At 44.1% G+C, this 24,738-nt stretch overlaps 1 protein-coding gene and 1 long non-coding RNA gene across 5 annotated transcripts in view; one reads left to right on the top strand and one right to left on the bottom strand.

Moving 5' to 3' along the window:
• The window catches only part of LOC108000242 (homeotic protein antennapedia-like), a 171,540-nt gene that overhangs the window by 133,069 nt on the left and 13,733 nt on the right, over window positions 1–24,738 (bottom strand). For 2 of the 4 annotated variants that reach the window (XM_062086458.1, XM_062086461.1), the window contains exon 1: window positions 755–1,307. The exons of 1 other annotated variant lie outside the window; for it this stretch is intronic. The gene's annotated coding sequence lies outside the window, so the exon portion shown is untranslated. Of the gene's footprint in view, window positions 1–754; window positions 1,308–24,738 lie in introns of those variants that run through there. One more of the 4 variants, XM_062086460.1, reaches the window with a different exon arrangement.
• Window positions 14,658–20,061, top strand: LOC108000321 (uncharacterized). The gene is made up of 3 exons (XR_003698315.2): window positions 14,658–15,014; window positions 16,840–18,905; window positions 19,049–20,061. It is a non-coding gene; the product is annotated as an uncharacterized LOC108000321 (long non-coding RNA).

Here is a 24,738-nt window from a genome sequence, read left to right as displayed (position 1 = left end):
AGTAACAATAATTAGGTTTGGTTAGAAACGATTATTCGGCGCTTATACTATTTGGCACAAGTTCTGTTGCTGAATCTTTCGGCGGATGTACATTTTATCGCCGTATGTTATTATCCGCGACTCGTTTACAAAGCGTATCGCGGTATACTAGGTTATAGTTCTTCATTAACACCGGCCGTAAAACACCCGTTTGACAGAACGAGATACAAGGAAAATTGATGCACGCTCCCTCCGACCGAGATTAATTCCGTAATTGATATCTATACACGGTACGTGCAAGCGTGCGCGAGGAAAAAGAAATATCGTTCGGTTTATCGGCGATCGCGGGGGCCGTTTCATGGCGTACGTTCACGCGAACCACGTGCACGCATTTATTTCTCTTCTCGTGGCGAGCATCATTAATCCGACGATACTCTTCAACTTATCATCGTAACGAATATCGCGATATTTTTAGTTTATTTTCGGTCACCGATCCGATGATATTCACAACCTATCGAGTTATCCTAAAGAGTCTCTTAATCTTTATCGCGATACGTTCGATCATCCGAGCATGTGCACTGAGAGGCACATTTTGGCGGGAGAGAGTTTTTTCCGATGTGATCGGGCGAGCAAAACGGTTGGATTCTTCAAACGTTATTCCGTCGCGTGTCCGATACGTAACCTAACCTAACTACCGATCGCGCCGCGATATCGCACGATTTCTCGAGACAACTCGGCGCACACTCCTCGAGGAATAAGATGAACGATCACTTACCCTGTGGCGGCTGGTCGGAAGATTCAACGAAAGAAGAGAGTGGTTTGCGGAAGGGTAGTCCGCGCTCGTTTCTTGCAGCTCATGATAGCGATCGTTCAGGTCGGGATCGGGTGTTGCATCCGGAAGTCTCGTGTTGGCTGACTGGTCCAAAAGGTCTCTACGTTGGTCGTGTGGTAGATATCTCCGGTTGGTAGAGAGATCTCGAGGAAAGATCGTTCCGCGCGTGTTGGAACGATTCCCCGAGTGATGATATTTGTTTGGTTGCGATACCGTCGCGTCGCAGATCCCCGAATGCGTGTCTCTCGTCGCGCGAAATAAAAAAGCGAAGAAGAGCAGCACGATCGAGGCGGCGAACAAGAGGGTGAACGAGAAATCGGTGGCTCTGTCTGGAACGGAACGATACGGAACGGATTAGAGCCACGTGAAGTGGAAGGCTCTGATCCACCTCCTCGCGTGTTTCGCGGAAGGCTCGCTTCGAACGTCGGACGCTCGCTCGGGTGACGCTCTCTCGCGGGCCAAAGCAAACTTGTCGGATGGCAATACGTGAGTTAAATGTTCACCGCGGATGGTTTACGGCCCGATAGTCCCCACCTCGTACCGCCACGCGGCGCTGCCTTCGTTCTCTCTCTCTGTTCGCCGCTCTGCCTCGCTCCTTCGAATTCTCGTCCCTCGTCCAACCGCCTAGAAATCCCTGCCTCTCTCTCTTTCTCTCTCGCCCTGCCACGCGTTCTCGCTTTCCTGCTCGCCCGGCATTTTCTCGTACGCTCTCTCTCCGTCGGTTTCACGGCCCCTCGAATACTCCTCTCGCCTCGTGCCTCGTCCCGGCTGTCCTGCGGCCAGTGCAAAGGCGGGGAATCCGGACCGAGGGAGCGAGAGAGAATTAGCGACAGAGAGAAAACTGACTCTGTGAACGGAGAGGAACCGATTCCGGGGACGCGTGATCAAGACGGAGACGAACGATCCACACATACACACGCTCGAACGCACACGGATGAGATGGGGATTTATATGCAAGGGCGTTGTTAATGGCGGGAGGGGGCACGGCGTAGGGTATAGGCCTGTTGTCTCTTTCTCCTTCTGTTTCCATCTTCTCTCTAACCTCGTTCCTCTTCTCACCCACCATCACTCTCCTCCTCGTCGTTCTCGATCTATCCTTATTTACGAGAACCGTTTGGCGTCTTCTTTCCTCGAAATAGTCGTATTCGCGTTCACCAAGGATCGACTCTCTCTCTCTCTTTTATCTCTCTTTCGCGCGCTACCATCTCGTTCTTTCTCTCGCTCCTGTTGGCAGGCTCTGGCGCTCACGAGGATGGCCACGATGACGTAACGTAGCACGTGACTCGAAGCGGGCCAATGATAGGCGAGGAGTTTGAATCTCGCGGGCACGAAAGACCCCACCTAGTGGCCCACCTTCAGGCTTGGTTATCATCGCATGCACATGCAGGATTGAGCCATTACCTGGTGCTTGGCGTTATAGGTATAATTATATAGCGTCGCGATACACATCGAGTAATGGTGATTTGTGGCCGCTCCTCCGCACACATGCTCGATTCCTCCGTGCAACCACGTGGTGGCCGTACCACGTATCCTCTACACCTCTCTCGCTCTGTTCCCCCCCCTCTCTCTTCCTTTCTCTTTCTCTCCCGATACTACCGGAGTCTCCAGCCTACTACATCCGCGCGAATTATCGACGCGGAAAGAGTATACGAATTTAATTACTCCCTTATCGCTCTCGGCTTTCCTGTTTTCACGCGGCCTTCATTGCTGGAGTAACTCGCATCGACTTCTTTTCATTCTCTCTTCTTTTTCCTTCCTTTTTTTTTTTTTTTTTTTAATCGCACGACTCTCTAACCAGTATCGAGAGATAAATGGAGATTTGTTAATCGAGAAATTAACGCGTTCCCTGGCAGAAGGGGATAGCGAGAGGCACTCTTCAAGCCTTATCGAGAGGAGGATAATTCATCAGATCTCGCGAACACGCGTTCCTTTCCCTGTCTTCGTTGTTGATCAAACACGTCGGCGCGAATATCTCGTAAATATTTGAGTCGTGTGATCCATGCGCGCGCTTCCCAGCGACGGAACACCCGTGAACGAAGGCGTTCCTCAAACCGGGAATCATCGTGCCGGGGCAATTTCATCGGAAATTCTTTTCATTAGAGGGGAGCGCGCGCGTTGAAAGTTGGTTCGGCTTGGCTGGCAATAATTCAGAAAGTCAATTCGTACGTCGTCGCATTAATTCGAATTTCGCAGGGAGAATGAACTCGCCGCGAAATTGTGTTTCACCACACCGGCCAATTCCACTTCGGGCAAATTTAAATCGAGCCGCCTCAACCTACTCGCCGGCGAATTTAGAGAGGCAGAGGTGTATCGCCCTCCCCCTCCTCCTCCACTCCCGGTGAACCGTTGATACAGGTGGTGGGGGTGCTCGCGTGGAAGGAGAGAGAGAGAGAGAAAGAACGTGCATCATCCACGACGTTCGTTCGTCAAGCGTTGTCGGTCGAGGAATTGAACGCACGGAAAAAGCAAGGAGAGGGCAACGCCGCCGCTCTCTCTCGAGTCTGGCAATGAACAATTTTGAAGAAGATACCGTTATTATGGCGCATGACGCAACGAATGGTATCGACAAGCCCGATATATTGGACGATAAATAATGTTGCGACGTAAAATCAATGAATCGGTGCCCGGCTCTCCTTTCCGTTTCGCGTATTTGTTTTGCCGGACAATATTAGCTCCGAAAAAGTCCGCAAAAACACGCGAACACGCGAAATAAATATAAACGGGCGCGCGGGAGAAAAAAAGTTCGCCCCTGTGAAGATATATTACGGAGAGCCTTTTATTAGTCCCTACCGAATTACACCGAGACTATTGCTCTCCGCGTCACAATTTCTACCGCGCACCTGCTGCCCCGTCGATCCGTCAAAGCTCGTGCAACGTTTTATAAAAATACGATTTTGAAAAATTTAATGTACACTGGTACACTGTTGTCTCAAGACTTTTATCGGTAAAAAAATATCGACTGATTAAATAATTTCCTCCAATTTTGGCAATATTTATTATTGGGATTCAATAGAACTTTGAAGCGTTTGTAAACCTATTCCATTATTCTTATCTCTATATCCTCGAAGTGAGTTACGATTCGAAAGAGTGGAAGTGTAATATCCTTTTTCGAATCTTTCGATCGAAATTTTACCTTTCAAATAATTAAAATTCTAGCGATTTTATGAATGAATCGAGGAGAGATCAGATTAGGCAATTACTAAAAAAATAAAGAGGTGAAAAAAAAAAGGAAGGAGGAAAAATATAAAAGATATCGCGGTCGTTGGATCATAGGAATGTTTCTGGCAGCTTAGGTTGGAAGGTCTAGGTACGTGTTCGCAGTTTGACGGAATGTTATTGCGGCCATAATCGCAGGCGCCAACAGGTGCGAGCTTGCACAAGCCTACACGTGAATGTGTGTACGTAAGCTGGGCAGGAGTGTATCGGTGGCTCTGTATACACCTATATTACTGCCATAGGGCAATAAAGACCCCATCCCTATAATCTGTGGCGGAAACAATAACTAAACAGCCGGCAAAGCCGGCCAACCGGTACTGACCCAGTACCAGTCGTTCATAATGCTAATGGCCGCTCGGTTGTCAATATTTTGACAGGAAATTAAGATGTGTCGGTTTCACCTCGATGCCCGGTTGGCTTAACTACCCCGTGCCCCGATTTTCTCTCTCTTAAAACTAATCGTAAAGTAAAACACTGATACTGGAAAATACCAATTTCAAGCTAAATTTTTTACACGAATAACAAATATATCTTCTTAACCTGTTATGTATCGATTTTACGAGAGGAAAAAAGGATAAACTTTCTGCTCTCTTTCTTTTCTTTTCTTCAAATTTCAACCCTCGAAAATCGCATCACTTATAAAACGAGTCGATATTTAGAGATATACAAACGTCCCCTGATACGAAAACGCGTATCGCATCGCGTATGGCAGCAATGGAGAGTTACGTAAGGGAGATAGCATCGATCAAGGCGCGCATAGACTGTCAAGAAGCGAAGTGGGACGCGCAGTTATCGCGGAGCTTTCGACTTTCTTCGAGAGGAGGTTGATCGATGTCGCGTATCAAGGGACCCCGTGGATAACGCTTCCGGCAACATCGTGAAATAATCGCCGATTACTTTTCGGCGGTGCTTTCGCGAGGAGACGGGCTCGCGAGTGAAAGTCAATGTCGCGGTTACGCGATTCCGACACGCGTCCTCCACCACCTCGTAGATTTTCATTCGGCACAGATCGTATAGCGCACGTCGAATCTTGATCGCTGGTTAGCTATTGAAGTCACGAGTCCCCGTAGTTTAGATCGGTGTGATCGCAGCATATATTATCGTGATAGGGTACAGGCTTAGATTTATCGATCTCTCGGAAACGGAGCTCGCATTTCTCGTCTTGGAATATCCTCTCCAATTTTTTTTTCTTTCTTTTTCCGCGGTTCCATTTTTCTCGCTCGATTTTTTTTAATCTTCTAGATTTTAATTTAACGTTTGAGAAAAAATAAAGATTGGCGGTTGAGAGTTCGATAAGAAAGATAAAAATATCTCGATTTTTTTTGTTTTTATTAATTATTATAGAATTCTTCGTTCGAAAGTAATCGATATTTTACCAGGCACAAAAAATAATTGGTGAAAATTATGACAGGAGCAAATGTTTGAAATATTCTAAATCGAGTCAAAAAAAAAGCAAAAAAACATTTTGATGAATTCAATACACCGTGACACCGGATATCAGAGATTACTTATTCGAGAAGATAATCGTCGTTCCATTAATGCAGATTAACGAAAAAAAAAAAAAATTCCAAAAATTTCCTAACGAAGGCGAATACTCTTCGTTCCCAACATTCTGGCATACCTTCGAGTGCCAAAGAAAGAGTTGCATTCGAAAGTTCCTAATTTATTCGCCTCCGATTGCTCCAATCTCGAATCCAATATACATCAATACCGACGCATAACATTCCTAAAAAAAAAAAAGAGCGAATTTTCGAAAAATTAAGAAACCTGAGTTACAAAAAAATAAAAAAAAAGAGACGAAAAATTAAAGAGATAGTTCCACGAAATAATTCGTTTAACCGAAGAAAGAATTCCTAATTTTCTTAAGAAACACGGTTAGCCGGTCGTGCGCGCGCGCGCGTGCCCCCCACACACACACACACCTTGTACACACGCAGGGAGAGAGAGGATGCGGCGTATCTCCCGTCTCGATCTACTTCCTTATCGCAGCGAAATTGTCCTGGCCGTCGTGGCAGGTCCCTTCCTTCTCCCTCGAGGAACAGGGAGGAAAGGGAGGCCAACAGAGGGTGGAAGATGGTTGGAGAGGGGGGGAGGTCGTACATTACCGCGCACGAAAAAAGACCATCCACGGGACGTTTAATTTCCGAAGCCCTTCCGCCGCCTCCATTCAAGGCGAATCCACGGCCGGGGCATGAATCCCGTCATTCAGCCGCCTTCCACCCCCCTTTTCCATCTTCAGACTTACGAGGATGAAAGGCGTAATCTTTCTCCTCGATATCGTTCGACACCGAGAAGAAGACATCCTCGAGTCGGACTGATTCGGAGGGATCGAGATTCCGGCCCGTGATTAGATTGGTTTAATATAAATTTATAATTGAAAAGGAGTAGTGGTGGGCACGAAGAAGGAAATGTATATTTTTTTAAATTGTGAAAGGAATAACGCACCCGTTAATCCGGAGTTAAATTTGACACACTTTGAAAATAACGAACGCAGCATTGGGACGCGAAGGTTTAATAACGCGAAAAAATAATTTCTCGTGGGAGCCGCGCGATTAATTTTGAAAATTAAACCGCGTATAGGCAATTTTTACGCGGGCGGCTTTCAAGTTTGACACACTTTCGAGACGGGTATTTATAACGTGCGAGTCCATATTGCATTGGAACGAAGGGTTAATGTAAGAGAATAATTTCTCACGAGAATACGCGGTTAATTTATCCACCTGCGCCGGCCTGGGCGCTTTCACCGTGATCTCATCGGCAGTCAGGGTGGACGGGCGCTAAACCATTCGCGACACGTCGTAGCGGCCGATGAATGGTATTTCCTGGTAGGAAGAGAGGAGTATCTCCTTAGTACACGGCCGGATCGTGTAAATCTTCGACTAATTCGGTAAACAGCGGACGTCTTGGATCGGGCCCCAGCTGGTCCCTCGCCGTTAAACAGCCCGTAAAGAAAGCGCGACAACAATTATTCCCCTTGCGCCTACGCGCAATCAAGCTAATCCCGTGAAACGACGAAGAAAGCCTCTCGCCGCCTTTTCCGACTTATGCGCATATTTGTCGAGGGTTGTTGCTCGAACAAGTTGAACCCTCGAGGGGGTCTTCCCGTTAAACTCGTAAATTCCCCGATATTTGTGCCCGATTCGAGAAATCTTTCTTTACTTGATCTCAAGTAAAGTCTTTTGGCATTTGTAAAAATATATTCCGAAGATGGAAATAAAATTAATATCTCCGAAAGAGAAACTTTGTAACCGAAACGAGATCCAGCGAGCAAATCCAATCCAACGAATTAATTGTCAATAGAAATTCCAACGTTGCATCAATAATTGGCTATATTACGTAGGTACGCACGAAATATCGATATATTCGCATCTTTGAATTCTGGAGATGAAAGTAAAATTTATACCCATATTTAAAATCCAAAACCGAAACGAGATCATATCCAGCGAGCAAATCCGAAGAAATGCATACATCACAGCCGAGGAGGAGACCGAGTATCGATATTACGGGGCAAGGACGGAGAAACGAGGAACAATAAAACGCCGACGCATGCTATAACCTATCCCTCCCCCGTATAAAGTATGATCGCGGCATATTTATTTTCCGTGCCATTTAATAGCCGGCTCGCCGCGACAAGACAATCACGCGAGTTTGGAAAATCGTCGGGCTAACTTAACGGCCCTATAAAATTCAGGACCGAGGGGCGAGGGGTCGCTGCCACGCGTGTGTGCGCCTCCCCACCTCTCCTCCCTCCAACGTTCCTTCTAACCCAGCGGCGGGACACTTCTTCCGCCACGTATATCCTCATTTGGACGGCGTTGTTTTACAACTCGACTCTCGTTTCGCAAACCGCTAAATGTGATGGATGCCTGCAACTACTTGTGCCCGGCCGCAAATCATAAAAAAGCGTGAGCGGTAAAGCTGCACGCGGCCTAGGACTTAAACGCCCTCTACGTCTCTCGTCTCTGTCCCACTCGCACTTGTTATTACTCGGTGAAATATATCGCGTTGCGCGACGCGCCTCCCAGTTTGAGATATTTCGCGGCGTGCGTGGATTCTCGCCGATTAATTAAACAGGGATAGGGGGAAAAATGGCGGCGATTTCGGTGATGGTGTTTCGATTCTTCGTAAGAGTTTTCTTCGATGGGTTATTATACGAAGTCGTGTCATTCGGGAAACACGACGATGCAGAGTAATTTATTGAAAATTGAAAACGTGCTGGGAGAAAATATCGTATAATTATCGGAGAGAGGGGGGAACGTAAGTGTTTCGGGGTTTTAAAAAGAAGCGTCGATACCCCTTGGAAATTTATCGTTGGAATTTATTATTTCACCGTCCGCTTGCGAGAAGTGCTCTCGAGAGTATTCCAGTGCGTGAAACGTCATTTCGCTGGGGAAGAAAGCGAGATTTGTGGTTTCGCGCGCGACTCGCTCTCGAGAGTCGGTCAAGGAAAATGAATGGCGCCTCTCTGATCCCCGGCCCGCTTTGCTATTTAACGTGGATTAACATTTCGCACGAGAACGACAAACTTTGACGACGCGGGCCGAGTTCTCGGTAATCCTAGCCGCGCGAGCTGATTTATCGGCCGGATAAATATAACTTTCCCTTGGGTGGCTCGTTCGAACTTCCGTCTTCGACGAATCTGGACGCTGAGACTTTATCGTTTCGTGCCGTCAATTTTTCCAAACTTTTCCAATCGTCTCTACGTGCCAACACTCGATAAATACGTGTTTTTGCCCGTGGAAAAATAATTAACAATTAAAAATATATCGCCTCGCAAGATTGACGTAAATATTCTCATTTATTTTCCCAATTCGTAAATCGGAAGTCGCACTGTAGATAAAGCCACGAAAAAGGAGGAAATTTCTCGAAGACGATACGGAGAGGACGGGAGGAGGGGGGCCAAGTTTACGCGGTCGAGATAAATTTCGAGGTGGCTGCGTAATACCGCCCTGGGATCAGCGAGATCCCTAATGAATCTGGCGTGAAGGGCCCTCGGACCTCGGCCACTTTTGAACAGGGTGCGCAGCTAGAAACTTTGCCGCGCGGTAGCTAAGACTTGGCCTCGAGTTTGCAACGAGCCGAGGATACCTTGCAAGGGCATCTTCCTGCCGACTTACGACCGTTCGCAATTACCCACACTTACAACCGTGGGGAAAGCTTTACGGATTCCGCGGTCCACACCGCGTTCCATCGGCCCAAGTATTCGCCGACTTACTGCTATTCTTGTGAAAAAGCTCGAACCGCGTAAATAACAGAGAGAGAGAGAGGTTTGTGCGGATGGATTCGCCCTTTTTGCTGATAGCAATGAAAAACTACTACAGGCTCGTGAGCGTGTTTTTTTTTTTGCATATTTCTGTGATTTGTATATTTAAAAATTTTTACGCGATTTCTGGAAGGATTTATGTTCCTGAAATATTATTGTAGCACAAACTGTTTTTGTAATTAGACGCGCGTTTGTCGTTACGTTGTATTTAACAAGTGTGAAGAAATTGTTTCTTAAATTTTTTAGTTTAAGTTAAATCGAAATGTACTTTAAGAGATAAGGAAGGAATATATAAATATTGAGATACATTCGAAAAATGGCGATATATTCTTGATAAAGCGTTTTGTTCAAGTTTCAGTTCATAGATGAAGTGAAACTTGCGGGTTAAACGTAAAAGGAGGGACGATAATAGCCTGGAGTGGAGCAACTTTTGCCGACATTTTGTCGTCCACTCAACGTAGTTACAGTTACAATATTCTCGTTGACCGGGTCCATTTCGACCATGATGGCCGTGATACGGTCGCGTTACGGTTCACCGAGCGATTCGACGACGGGACCCCGAAGTCTCTTCGTGGTCCGGCCGCGGATGCAACCGCAACCAGTCGTTAATATGCACTCGTCGGTTGTTAATCTCCGTGAACCTCCGCCTCACTTTCTTTCACGGAGAAAAACTTTCATCGTTGCATCGATCTAAAGTCGATTTTTCTTGAGGAATAATTAATTAGCGAGATAATTCTTTGATGGCTATTTATTGCAGTGGATTATTGCAGAATTTTTGTCAAAGTATAAAAATATACGTGTTACGAAACCGAAGAACAAAGTCATATTTCAAACGATTATTTTTTCCTGGATGTATTTTTAAATCTCTATTTAAGCTTCTGAACAAGTTTTCAACGAATTTGAAAAATTAGAAAAACAAGATTTAAAAATATAGAACGGTAAAGATTCTTAAATTCCCTGCATTCGATTAACGAGACTAGGCACGCTCGAAACGTTAATTCGGCCATCTGCCGGAAGAAATTCGCACGTACACACGCGTGCGATCCACGGATCATGGAAAAACCGTTCCACCATGGCCGTGCAACGGCTAGTATAATTTCGTTTGCACGGGTGCCGGCTCGAGCGACACCGGTACGGAATAATAGCGCATTGCGACCGATAGATCAATTCGAGCACGCCGAGTTAATGATTAGCTCTCTCGGTTCTTGGCAATTTATCGGCGGACACTGGTATACACGCATACCGCCACGCCAGAAGTGACTTCGATAGTTAATTCGTAGATAAGCACACATTGAAAATGACGGATCGCTCGCCCAATAGTGCGAAACGAACGCTCGAGAGAGTTTCGCGGGCATAAATAAAGGTGGCGGGCCTGTAGAATCTCAAAGTTCTCGAAGTATGGCGAACGTACGACGACGACGGTTACAAAGGCGACGACGACGTTATTCGTTTGGGTAGATAGGTGTGGTATATGCTACGAGATATCGTGTATGTAACCGGTGATACGATCCAATAGAAGATGAATTTATGTGTGAAAATAAATCGAAGATGAGAAATGAAATTTTCTCGTTCTAAGCTTCGTTTTCGGATGAATCGAGTTTGGAAACTTTTCGAGTAGAATTGGCTATTAACCGAATGGATTGGGCGAGTGAATTATTGTGATAGTGAATTGTGGAATAAAGTTCTTGTTACGGAAAAATTAATTTTTGGGAAAATCGAATTTGAAAATTCGTATTATACGATTTCCCGAATGCGTATATATTAAATCTCAATTTTCTTATAATTTTCTCGTAAAAAAAAAAAAAAAGACTCGGGATAAAACTTGTTTTTATAAATTTTCATACATAGAATAATAATTTTACGTATATTTGAAAAATATTCAATTTTTATTTATTCCAACGACTCGAACGAAAAAAATATTCTTCATTTTATATTTATACGTAGAATTACATCCAGATTGTACCACTGGTTACATGACACCCTGTATATTCCACGACAACGTGGCCATGAGAGTCTTCAACCCCCTTTCTCTCTCTCTCTCTCCTCCCACTTACTCCACATCCGAAGACACGTTCAAGTACGCGAGATAGCGAGAAGAGGGAAAGGAAGGAGGAAAGAACGATCAGAAACCGTGAAAAACAGAGAAAGAGGGTAGAAAGTTCTTCTCTCTGGACACACGGGCCCGACGCATACGTAGCCATGGTATCCAGGTATGGCGTAGTGGCGAGGCGGCGTGTTGGTAGCGATAAATCATGGGTTACCACATTGTAGCCCAGTAAATCATCGGACGCGGGGAACGCGAGAGCTTCCCAGCGTGAAATGAAACGAATTCATCTCTGTCAACCCCCACTACCTCTCTCCGCCTCCCCTCTATCCGCCTCTCTTTCTATACCGCTCTCTTTCTCCCATTCGCGCACCGCGCTTCGCCATAATACTTCTCGCTTGCTCGAATCCCTTTCTCTCCAACCGTGTTCTCTCGTTTCACCTCATCCACTACCACCATCCCCTCGAATCCACCGCCCACAACCACCCCTCCACCCTCACTCCGCCTCGTGTGTTTTCTATCCTTCGCACGCAACCGGATAGAATGGATACATCTATCTTTCTCGAACTGTGTACGGGAACGAAGCGTCGGTCAGGCACATATTTACCTTACCGGTCGTACATAATACGCGCTTCCACGTACAATCGTCACGCTTTCTTTTAACACGGAATCGTTGTTCAGTCTTTCTCGCGCGATTCTTTCGTCTTCTTCCATCAAATTCTCCGTTTTTTTTTTCTTTTTTTGATGATATTCCACATACGTACAATCGTTATTTTCACGTGGAATCATCCAATCTTTCGTCTCGCTCTTGTTTCGTTTGACGCTATAGGTTTCTTGGCCATCGAAATGGAGTGGTTCCATTATTCTTCTCGAAACTATTCTCTCGGCCCCGATACTCGATTATCTTCGTTTTCATTTTCGAGGTTTATTAAATTTATCGCGGTCTCACTATCCCCGCTATTCTCACTATTCTCGCACGATTCCGGAGGAATATCGGGGAACGATAGTCGATCCAATGTAATCGGCTGCACTGTTTCAATTTCGTGTATTGTTCTTTAATACGTTTCATAAATCAGACGACATTTTGCACATCCCTCTGGACATGACTAAAGACGCTACCGTGTCGAATCAACTGTATTCGAAACTGTATTCGTTGGTAGACGTCGAGTATGAGGGGCCAAAGGTCAACCCTTGCATCTCTTTTGTGCATCCCAACCCCTTTCCATTGGTTCTGCAAAAGACAAGACTAACCCTAGGCCATGGATGACGAAACTTTATTACGTGCAGCGTGCCAGAAATGAAAAATATCTTCAATATGATAAATATATAAAAAAAAAATTACAACGAAGTACAACTAAAGTAATAACGTTTATTATTTTATTGTTTTTATACTAATTATTAAAATAACCCAAACAGGAACATCGAAGGGAAACTCGATCGACGGAAAAACGATCCTGTTTACCGCGTCTACTCAGGAAGCCGGCTCGTTTTCTCGACTCATCGGTCACCACTGTTTACTCACCAAGATGATCGAGAGAGGGATCCTCGTATAATACCTAGAGAGCCGTGGAGAGGAAGAGGCAGAAGTAAGGGTGGCGACTACGGGCGAGGAGGAGGAAAAGGGATGAGGAAAGGGAAAAGTTGGAGTACCCGGTGGGACGAGGCGAGAGGAGTATCGGACGAGTCACAAGGGGTTGAGGATGGCGGGGGCGCGGCTGCGTCTGAGCTGCTCGCGATCTATGGCTCTCCTTTCTGGCCCACCCCACCCCTCTGCACCCCCTTCCCCGCGGCCGGTCTCTAGCTTGGAAGCAATTTTTTTGTTCCTGGCCCGGTTGTATCAAATTACGATAAATATTGCGGTGGCGACGTGCAGCTCCCCCCTCCACACCGTCGCATCGGCTACGTCGCCGTCCCGGCAAAGACTTAACGTCGGAAGAAAAATCAACACGCTCGGAAGGCGTTCCTTCACGGAATGGGCGGATATTCGATGCGTAGAGGAAATGATGAACAAACCGTGGATGTCAAATTAATTATAACATAGGTATAAAGCTCGAAGTTTGTAAATATTTAAAGTGTGAATAATTTGAATTTGATTTAAGGGAGAATTAAAGTAAAGTTTCTCCGTAGAATGGGCGGATACGCGAAAAAGGATATGTAAAGGTGAGCTATAATCTGCTGTAATTTTTAATTTTTAAATTTTTCTAGGTTCATATTTATTTACGAAATATATATTTCAGAAATATATAATACTTGTTGCAGCTTCTTACGGAGTTAATCAATTATTTGCTGTAAAATTTTCCAACAATATACCGTAATATTTGAAATATCGTTCAGTATCTGGCCATTTTGATCGTTAATTGCACTTGAATTTGATTAAAGCATAAAAATTAATATTTATTAACCGATTTATAAAATGTACTTATAATTCCAAATAACTCAAAAAATCAACAAATATTAGACGATGTATTTCATCGTCAATTCATTTTTAATTTCCACGCTTTATTCGAATTCAAGTACATTCATGAGGCCCGATAAAAAATTGTCCGGATACTTATGAACCACTACAAGTACCGTGCTCCTATTTTTTTTTTTTCTCGTTTCACTTTTTATTTCCACTTTTTCTCCCTTTTCTTCCTTTTTTTTCCCCCATTCTGCCAGCACTTTGGAAGTTTAATTCGACGGGGAGGGGGCGCGAGTTTGAGGCTGATACCGAAATTGCGCTCCGTTACATCGTAAATTTCGCGATAAATCCTGCGCGGCCGCGTGCACCGGCTACGCGGAAACGCGCCGCTCTGTTTGGACGAGCGCGGTGGAAATTGTTGCTGACGACGACAAATATTTCGCGCGCTCGTATTTTCGCCTATAATTCTGTTTGATTTAATCGCTCGCGGTGGCAGCTTTCGATTTTTCCGATCAGGATATTACTGATTTACGACACTCTGCAAGGGTGCAAGGCGTCTTCGAGGTGGAAGAAAGCGGAGAAATTGTTGACCTAATAGATCTTAATTAGCATCCGATGGATCCTAAAGCATAGGCGGTATTTATCATTCTCAATTAAACTCTACTCGTGCGTGATAAACGACGCTGTGGGTCCTCGTTCGTTAGCATCGTGGAATAATATGAATCGTATGGATACGTGGGAGCGTGTCAATTTTATTTCACGCGCATTTCTTTCGTGTAATTCGAGAAATCGATTAGTCATGGGAAAGATGCTCAAATGATTTCGCGCGATTTGGAATGGAAGTTTCATAAGAAATAAATGAGATAAGTAAATTAAAGAATAAAAAAAAATAAGGCTAAATTTTAATTCCATGATTATACGGTTAATAATTAATTTTTAAATAATAAAGTATTAATTTTTTCGATGTTTTAAAAGTTTTATTAAATATAAGTTAAATTAAAATTATTAATAATTTAAATTATTTCATTTATACGATTAATATATTACAAATATAACGAATAAATAATGTGAAATCGAAAAGATATAAGAAATACGAGAATAAATGTAAATATTACAGGCAGAACGAGCACCGAGCTAAAGCGACATATAAACATATTTACTTCCACTTAATTGGTTCGTGGAAAAGTATTAAAGTCGACAATATTCGTAACCTCGAGTTCAGTTACCGTTTGGATACCGAAGGAGAACGACGCGCGCGATAACTTCCAACGCGTATAACGTAAGTTTTTCGTCTTTTACGTTATATTTTAATATATCGTTTAATAATTTTTTTATTCGAGTTAAATAATTAATTCAAATAGAATAAATTGAAAACTTTCGACTTTTTTCCATTATTTGGCGATATTTATTGCCGTACAGCGTAATAAATATGATGTTTATGTTTCGAATATTTTATGTTGCACAATAATTGTTTGTAATTCAATATAATAATCGATTTTTATGAAGAAATATACACATCTATTTATATTTTTCGTAAATTTATTGTATATTGATGCGTTTATCGAAAAAAAGAAGGAATATTATAAATTCTTAGCACGACGTGTAACATAACCTAACAATATTTAACGCACCTATGACTATTGCTAAAAAAGCATCGATAAAATTTTATTTGATCGATGAAATGATTAAAAATGTTTCGACGATATAATAGAATGACGAATAAAATAATAAATAATTATCAATACGAAGGAAATCACGTCATTAATCAAAGGTCATTAGCTAACAAAAGAAATATAATTTCCAATGAGACCGCTATAATACTTTTCTCTCGATTTTTCCATCGAAAGATAAATTTCCAATTCACAATCGAAACTCAATCATCTAAAAAGTAATCACGAGGCGAATAATTTCACAAACATCTCGACCCAATTTTGTTGTTCGAGTGCGTAAAAATACCGTCCAAACCGAATCGTTTGTCTTTCCATTGAAAAAACAAAATCGTCTCGCAATCGCATCACGGAGGAGGAGTTTCCTTAATTCACCAGGGGGGAAAGGGAGGGATTTCTTCGGTGGGGGATATAACGCACGACTGCGATTAATCCGCGGCGGAAGATCATTGGTCACTGGGCTAGCAAGAATGCAAGGAAAGTAGTGCACTAATTAGGAGTCACCTCCATTCGTTCTTTTATTTAATCAGTGCAGCGAAATACGGGGAGCAGGGGGAGGGGAAGGAGGAAAGAACGACGAGAAGGAGGTTTCTCGCGTTGCGGTGGCAGACTATTACGGGGACTCCCACATAAATTGGATTGTCGCTCGGTCCAAATGTATGTAGCGATAAATCCAGCGGGCAAAAATAATGGCGACTCATTTTGTAAATGGCGTAAAACTTAAAATTGTGCCGGCCTCAGGGGGGGAGGTGTTTTATGGACGGGGTGACAGTGTCGCCGCTCTATCGGTATCAGCCGGCTTAGAAAAAGAGATAGATTGAGCGCTGGGTGAATAGAATTGGTTACGTGAGCAAAAGAAAAGAGATTGCAACGGGGCTAGGAGAGAAAGAGAGAGTGTCTTACCGTCTAACACCGATAAACCGTTTCCTTCCCTTTAGAGACTGTACTCCGTCTTCCATGGTATTTTGGGGATGTTTTCGAGAAAGTGTACGGTTTTTTTCGTGAATGAATGAACTTGACAATTTTTACTTCGATGTATTATTTGACAAGTTTTGTGTGGAAAAAATAAAGGTATAAATTTTAAGAGAGAATTGGGGGATAACGAAGTTTTAATTCCAATTTTTATGATTATTAAAGGATATATATATATATATATATTTTTTGTGGAAGTAAATAACAGGACACGCTAAAGTAATCAACTTTAATAATACATGAATTATTTGACTTTTGATTAGATTAAGCGCTTTAGCAGGAAAATTAAAAAATTCTCCCACAAACTCGGATTTTTCGTATTTATTCCGAATCTTTTGTTAATTTATCATATTTATATTCGTATTATTTATAATACGAATATAATATACAATATAAATAAAATAAACTAAAATACGGTAAAATATACAAACGTAACAAAATTCGCAATTTATCTCTTTGTTTCAGGAATCAAATCTAGGGGGAGGTATCATTCCAACCCTCTCCTCCTATTCCATCACCACCTTCTTCATCCTGCACACGGAAAGACAAAATCCCCAAACCCCTTCATCTTCATTTACCAATGAACCAACATTGATCCTCGTTCCTCTTATTGTCGCGAGACGGTGCTAACTTAAACCAAGGGATGGCGCACCCTTTATTTATCGAACGGCCGAACACAGTCGAGGAGAAGGTGACTTTCTTTCCTTTCATTTTTCTCGAATCTCGTCTCCCCTCCCCTCCCCTTCGAAGAAAAGGAACCCCTGGAAAGGTGTTTGGAGGGGAGAGCCGCGGAGAGAAATCGAATTCGGATAAGGAGGAGACGGCAATTCCGTTTCGTGAAGTAATAAAAGAGCTGGTGGCATAAGAAGCACGCGCCACGTAGATAGATAGGAAATCTAATTCGTGGCGGAGGGATGGATCATCCCTCGGTGTATTATTTATACGGGGGTCGAAATTGGTGGTCGAGCACGCCAGGCACGCTCCTACGCCATCCTGCCATGCCAGAGGAGTTGGCGGCCGTTATTTTCCACCCTTTTCGGCGGGAAAATTTCATATATGGAATGCCGCGCGGCCGACAACATTCTTTAAATTAATATACTGCCTTACAACCGTGAAACGAGGTATGAACGTAATAGGTTAATATCTTCTCGCGCCTTGGTTTCGTGACTCTATTTTGCCCGAGTTATTACTCGGCCACGGTTGATTTATACGCGTGCCCGATGCAGGAGTGATTATTGGCGTTAATTTACGCGCGGTGATAGGAGAGTCTTCGTTGAGACGTTTTCCTGAATTACGTTAAATTTTAAGAAAAATTCTCAAAGATAGTTGCGCGAATATTTTTAAAACACTTGTAATCCATTCAACTTGTCAGAATTGCCTCCTCCCAAGATTCGGATACGATATAATAATCTTGCAACAATTTTTTAAAATTTCCAAAATTCACAACGGGCCTTGGAAAAAATTTCCGAAAATTTCTGTGTTCAATCACGAATCCGTCCTATTTCTCTTCGAAGAGATAAAAAAAAAAAGGCCGAAAGAAGAAGTCGAAGAAATCGATCCAAAATCACAGGTTGGAGAGATGGTGTAAAACGAGGGAGGGGGAGAGCTGATCGAAAGCCAATAATTGGGATAAACCCGTCCCAGGCCGGCAGTTTCCGGGTGAGGATCTCGTTTCACGGCTCGATTCTGTCACGAACCGAGCAACGAGTTTCGGGACCGCATTCTCGCCTAAGGGATAACTAGAAAACTTCTTTTTCCCCGTCCAGACCCCCCCTCCCCCTCCCCCTCCCGCGCCAAACACTTACCCCCTTAACCTTATCCCTTACACCGGTCGCATATACGTGGAGGAGGGGAGGAGACGAGAGGAGAGAGAGAGAGAAGGGGAGGGATATTCCTCGCGAAGCAAGGACGTGTTCACCCAAATGCGCTGTTAAAATTTTAGACACAATCTTACCATTTGTCTTGCGGGACCTGGGAATAAATCTCTGCCGGCTCAGGCGGACTAAGAAAAACGCCTCGCCCAATGTTACTACTTCGTGCGCGCGCGCGCGCGCCATGTCCGTGTGGATCAAGCTTGGCCCCCATTGCTCGTTTCAGTACCTATGTACGCGTCACACTCTTGCGCAAAATTGGACTGTCGATCATTGTCGAAATTAACATCGTCAAATGCGTTGAATGTGAAAGTAATACAAAGAAAGTCGAATTGGTCTTTCACCTTTGGCAAAATTAAAATTTGAGTTATTTCAAATATCACGATGATTTTTATGCTATCAAGAATGGAGAGTATACATACGCGTATGAGGTCCTTTACTGAGCTTCCCCCCCTTTTCCACCGCCCTTCTCTTCACTGGAACACCCCTTGCGAGTCACCCTTCTATGCTCCGTCGATAAATCGTAATATTCGTATTAACATTCCTCGCGCTTCTTTCCACGTTACGCTCCACCCCGCCACGATGGACGACCCGTCCGACCCACCCAGCACTGCAAAAACTTTCCGATATGAGCGTGGGTGGCGCGTGGTTTCGCGCGAGGTAAGCAAACGCGAAGGGAGGAAGAGGGTTGGTTGGAGGAATTGGCCCCGCGATAAGACACGAGAATCGTTCAATAACGGGGACCTGTTATTACGGGAGAGAAGTTTTCCTTTTTTTCTTCTCCTTCTTTTTTTCTTTTCCAGCGCGAAGAGAAGCACGAAGTTGGCTAAAACAGGCTGCGCGGCTCGAGCGAATATTTCATCCCGGTTGACGTTGCGCCGCGGTAAATCAGCCTCTGTGTTCTTGACTCGGTCCGTGCCTTCGATACCTCGATCCCAGCATGCGGGATTTCGCACTTTTTTGCGGGAGGGAGGGTTATATCTGAAGAAGTCGAGAAGTCGAAGGAGAATTAATTCTTGAGGGGTCTGGAAGATGTTTCTTCGTTCTTCTCGCCATTTTTTCTTTTTTTGGTGTTTTTTCCTCTGGTAACGTGCGCAATAGTGTATAATTATCATTATTATCGCGCGAATATTTCTTTGATTCTTCAATTGAGAAGAATTATTTTCGCACGAAAAAACGACGACGATCTCTATTTAGACTTCGATGCATTAGTATAGAATCCTAGAGAATTATAAACGTATCGATATAATATAAAGATTTTTTTTCATTTCTCGTAATATTCGAGTAGTATAGAATACATTAATATTATATCGAAACAATTAATAGTATCGATTAATTTCATAAATAATTGTTACGATTTTGAATATTCGAATTATCTTCCACTACTGGCGAAGCGTCAGGTTTGTCAACAAAGCGTTCGAAGCGGGGATAGCCTCTTTTCGAGACTTTTTTCCATCGGTGAAACGCGATACGTAGCGTGAAATTAGTTTGAATATTTTTTTAAAACGATTCGTCTCCTCCGCGAGAATACTCCGTCGAAAAGAACGGAATCTGCAATTTTTCCTTCGTCTAATTCGTCTCCGCTCGAAAATATTCGAAATGGCAAAAGCATCGTAGCAAGCGAGCGTCTACCATTTCGGTGCGGTGCTTTATACGACGATAACTCAAGTAGGCGACGTCACAGCCGCTCGCGAACGATATTCTCTCCGTCGGTGAAGAGGCCCGTGGTAAAATATGCGTCTGCTATCTTATTCTTCACGCCGCTTCTTCTCGATGCAACGGCGAAACGAAAGAGACGCGGAAGAACGAAAACAAAGCGGAAGGGTGGGGATGGGGAGGGAAGGCGGTGGGGAGGGATAGGTGGTTACTCGGGCGCGCGCACCTCCCCTCCTTTCCTTCGAAATATCGTTATTGCCGGCCGACTTGCCGCGTTTCCACGGCTCGGAGTTACGATTATTATCGAAGCGGAGCAAGATGACCGCGAAATGCGGCAGCTGTCACATTACGGTTTCGACGGAAGATATCACGGAGAGACGGTTCGATGGTCACCGGCATGCCTCTCCGTCAATTCGTGGATGGTCCGCTTAAATATCTCGGAGTTTTCATCGGTTTTCTCGAGACGATACATGGTTATGCTTCTTTCCGAGAGGTCTCGGCAGACGTTGCTCGCGTATTTGAAACGAGATATCGTTAACAATCGCGAACATTTATCTATGCGGAAATGCGATAATTTTACTCGTGATCATTTTATTTGACGATATGAATTTTTATGTCGTGTAACTTTCTGCTGATTTATATTCAAAGCTCGAAGATCCATTGCAAATTAAATTTATGCAAGCATGATTATTTTTCAACAAGATGAATAATACATCTTCCACTTTATTTTTCTCTCTCTCTCGGTCATCGAAGAGAACTCGAACACTATTCTTCCACGATATATATGTATATATATATAGGTTACTTTGTAATAAAATAAAAAAATTTCACACAAATAAAAAAAAATACGTCACACACCTTGGTTTATTTTTCTCATTTCGAGCTTACTTCGCAGCCGTAATGCTGTAATTTGTTGAAGGGACGGGGAGGAGAGGGGGGTAGGTTAGACGTACCCTTTTATACCGGGCAACGACACAAGTCGGTTCTTCATGACGATGAAAGGGAGATTACTTCGCAGCGGAGTTGCTTTAGGAGAAGGGCGGAACGTGTTCTTGCATACATTTAAAATATTCTGCTTCGGATCCTCCTCGTAAACCCTGGAGAGAGCGCGGGGGGCTCTATGTACCCGATACACGCGGGCCGGCCGTAAGGGAAGTAATGTATGCGGTTCTGGTAATGCACTTAGGAAGATAAGAGTTTCCCCACTTATTCGGGGAATATTACCAGGCCTCTGGAAAAACCAACAGACGTTGCAGAAAGGACGAAATGCGCCCCTTCCGGTGGCTCGCGAGACACCGTCAACGCCGCGGAAAAGGTAATAGGGGCGGTTAGTTACCGGCAAAATATCTCTCTCTCTCTCCGACCGATTTAATTATCTCGATCCACGTGCGAATTTTTTCTTTTTCAACATCGTCCTTTCTCAATTTTCTTCAACGACGCGCATGATTATTTCAACGTGTATATTGAAATAATTACATTACAAATATATTACATTAATAATAAGAATATTATCAATTTAAATAATTTAAATAATTGTGTTTAAGGATACGTGTCGATTCGATGGTTGAAGGTATATAAACGTTCGTAAAACGTGTAGTCCGAGCCGATTAACGAGGCCTGTCGATTGAAGAGGCGCTACGCGCAGTCGCAGTGGTCGACGCGTGAATCCGTCATAACCTATCGCGAGGGAACGAACGCGAGGTCTCGAAACGGAAGGGAGGGGAAAAAAGAGGAAGAAGCGGTAGTAGAGCTTCATTATAAAGCCAGGATTCGCCGATAAAACAATGACAGAAGCGCAACACGCCGATAGTAAATCGAACGTATAAATTGCGCGGGGCTACGCTGAAATGTGGAGGGATCAGGCGACGGGATAAAGAGACGTGAATCGAACGAGGGAGGAGGAATGATCGGTAGTGTGGAACGACAGAGAGATAGAGAGAGAGAGAGAGAGATGGTCGAACACAGGAGATAGGGAGGAAAGGATCATGCACGCGCTAGAAACGATGAGGAGCGAGCGAGCGAGAGAGAGAGATAGAGGACGGGTAGGCCAGAGTAAGTGTTAGTGGCTCGTCGCTTCTCCATTTCAAGCCTAAGCGCGGCCATTCATCAGGATTTCGGCGCGCAGACGTGCTTTATTACTGCTCGGTCGAAATTGCTATCCTACGACTCCATTCCGGCCTGCGAGCTTGCATGCGCCGCTTCGAGCCTTCCCCCTCCCCTCCCCTCCGCTCTAGCTCCGTCCTCGTTCACGGTGCATCCTCCTCTCTCTCTCTCTCTCTCTCTCTGGGTAATGCGTTAGACGCTCGTATAAGGTTCAAGTCCGCTTCGTGGTCCGAAGTCTTGACGGAGTTAATCAGATTCTGGGTGCAATACGTTCCGGAGGGAAATCGGTGGAAAATTATGGACGTTTTGTGAAGTAATTGAACGGGTTACGATATGAAAGATATAATTTATTTATATACTTTAAATTAATCGAGAAATGATCGTTCCTTTTTTTTTCACCCACCCTCGTATACTTTTTCCTTTTTTCTTTTCTTTGCAGTTCGGAACGACTCGGAAGTTCGAATCGAATTCTCCTCGAAATCGAACGAATCTATATATATATATATATACACGAATAGGAAGGCGGACACGCGGTGTGTACAATACGAAGAAACGCACACGTGGACACGGAGAAAGAGGGAGGGAAGCTGGTTGGCCGGTGAAGCCCAATAAATCTGGTCATCCCGAATTGAGAATGTAAAATACATGCGGTTCGCATCTGCGCGAGCGTGCGCAGAGATTTATCAGTGCGCCGCTCTCGATGGGCAGGTACTGCCTCTAATTTATTCGTCTGTTTCATGGACTCCGGCCCTGATAGCGCGGCCGCCGTCTTAATTCGGTTCCCGATTTTCGCCGGGGCCGGTACCCCTCTCTTGTACTTTAATAATCTCCCGATGATATATACTACTTTTCCTGCGTGGTCGCGTCGGGGCCGATATCGACGCGCAGCTAAAGCGGTCGTGGGAGGAGGGGAGGGGGAGGGGCCACGCGCCCGATTCGCCGATATATTAATAAACCGACCGGTTCACGCCACCGAAATCCAGTTAATTGGATGCTAATATCTAGGTTAGATTCGTAGTGATAAAAATTTTCGTTGTGCGATATTTTTTTTTTTTTTTAAGTTAGAATATTAATTAGGTATCGGGTGTTTTTTTTAAAAAAGAAAACATTGATAAGGATAATTTTTTCGAATTGAAAGCGTAAGCGAAAATTGTAAGCGTCGAACACGGATGGAAAAATAAAGTTGCAATGTATAATGTAATAAAATGGATATGATTGGATGGATGAGGAAATGTTGGATGGTGTACACAACGGGTAGAGGTTAGAGAGGGCAGCTAGCACCTATACCGGTAACTTCTGAGCCTCTAAATCAGCCTCCGTGTCGTGATTCATGGAGGGCAACCCGTCTCTCCCCCCGCGCTTCAGTTCCTCTCAACCCTCTTCCACCCTTCCTTTCCTCTTACGACTCCTTCGGCAGTGACCTCCTGGACGACCCTTTTACCTCTCCACCTTCTACCTTCCCGCCAATCCAACGTCTTCCACACGCTTATCAAGATTGCGCCACTTTCGTTCCATCTATATTTTTTTTCTTTTTTTCCTTCCAAAGCAGAGCTGGTTAAGGATAAAGTTCAACCGCAAAATTCACTAGTTTTCGTCAAAAACGTGGCCTATGTTGGAGTACTTTTACTTTTCCCCCACGGAAATGGTGAATAATTTTGCACGGTTTTGTTCCAATACGGGCCGTACGGGACGACGCTCGATGCTCGATTAATTCTACGTGAAAATTCTGAATGGGTCGGTGAAGAATATATATTCGGAAGAGGCCGGTGCATCGTAGACACGGAAGACGAATGGGTAACCGTCCCTTCTTGATGCTCGATTAATTCCCGCCGCGACGGCTCGGTAAAGAATCTCGCGGTTCATTTCGATCATCATGCGCACATCGTAGACAAAGTTGCTAACGGGCAGCATTAAACCGTCCCGCCTTGAAACGTCTTTGACGAGTTTAACGCGACAACTGGTGAACATTGCCAGAACCACGGTCCCAGACGAATGATCCGGCTGACCGATCATAATCGAACACTCTGGTCACGAATGCTTGCGTACAGCCGAAGCGAAACGAAGCAGAAAGGCGACACGGTGAAATAAGTAAGTTAGCCAGGTGAATTTTGCCAGTGATAAATTCGTGGAGAATCGAATAGGATGTTTGGATCTTTGAACGATCTTCATTTCCTTTTCAAACAATTAAATCGAACATCTTTTTTTTCGCGACACGAGTGAAACGAATTTTTGGAAATAATTAATTTATAGAAACAGAGCGATGACAATCTACGAAGCTGCGTACATCTCGAGGGCCGATATTATTCTCTAAAGAATTGCCGCTTAACAATACAGATACGCGGTATTAGAAGTACAGAGCGGGTCGTGCACCTTCGTAAAATACATTCCCGTCCAGGGGAATCCCCTCGAGATATCTGTTGGAGAAGGCTATTTTCGAGCTCATTGAATAGACAGCCATGATTCTATGACCGCAGACCGTGCCAACTCCATTGTAGCGCCCTCTGCACACTTTATTCTCTCGTTCTCTCTCTTCTGTTCAACCTGCTCGTACATCTCGCGACCGGTACCTTTAACGTCAGACCACGTCGATATACGAGGTTCGATCAAAAAGTTACATAAAATTTTTATTCATTTCGAAGAATAATTTATTTTATATATATATATATATAATCGTTTCTTTTAATTTCCAAAATACCTGTGGAATAAGGTGAGGACGATATTTATAAAGTATTTT

Source organism: Apis cerana, linkage group LG16, assembly GCF_029169275.1.
Source record: "Apis cerana isolate GH-2021 linkage group LG16, AcerK_1.0, whole genome shotgun sequence".
Lineage (NCBI taxonomy): Eukaryota > Metazoa > Arthropoda > Insecta > Hymenoptera > Apidae > Apis > Apis cerana.
This window is presented reverse-complemented; position numbering and strand designations above follow the sequence as displayed.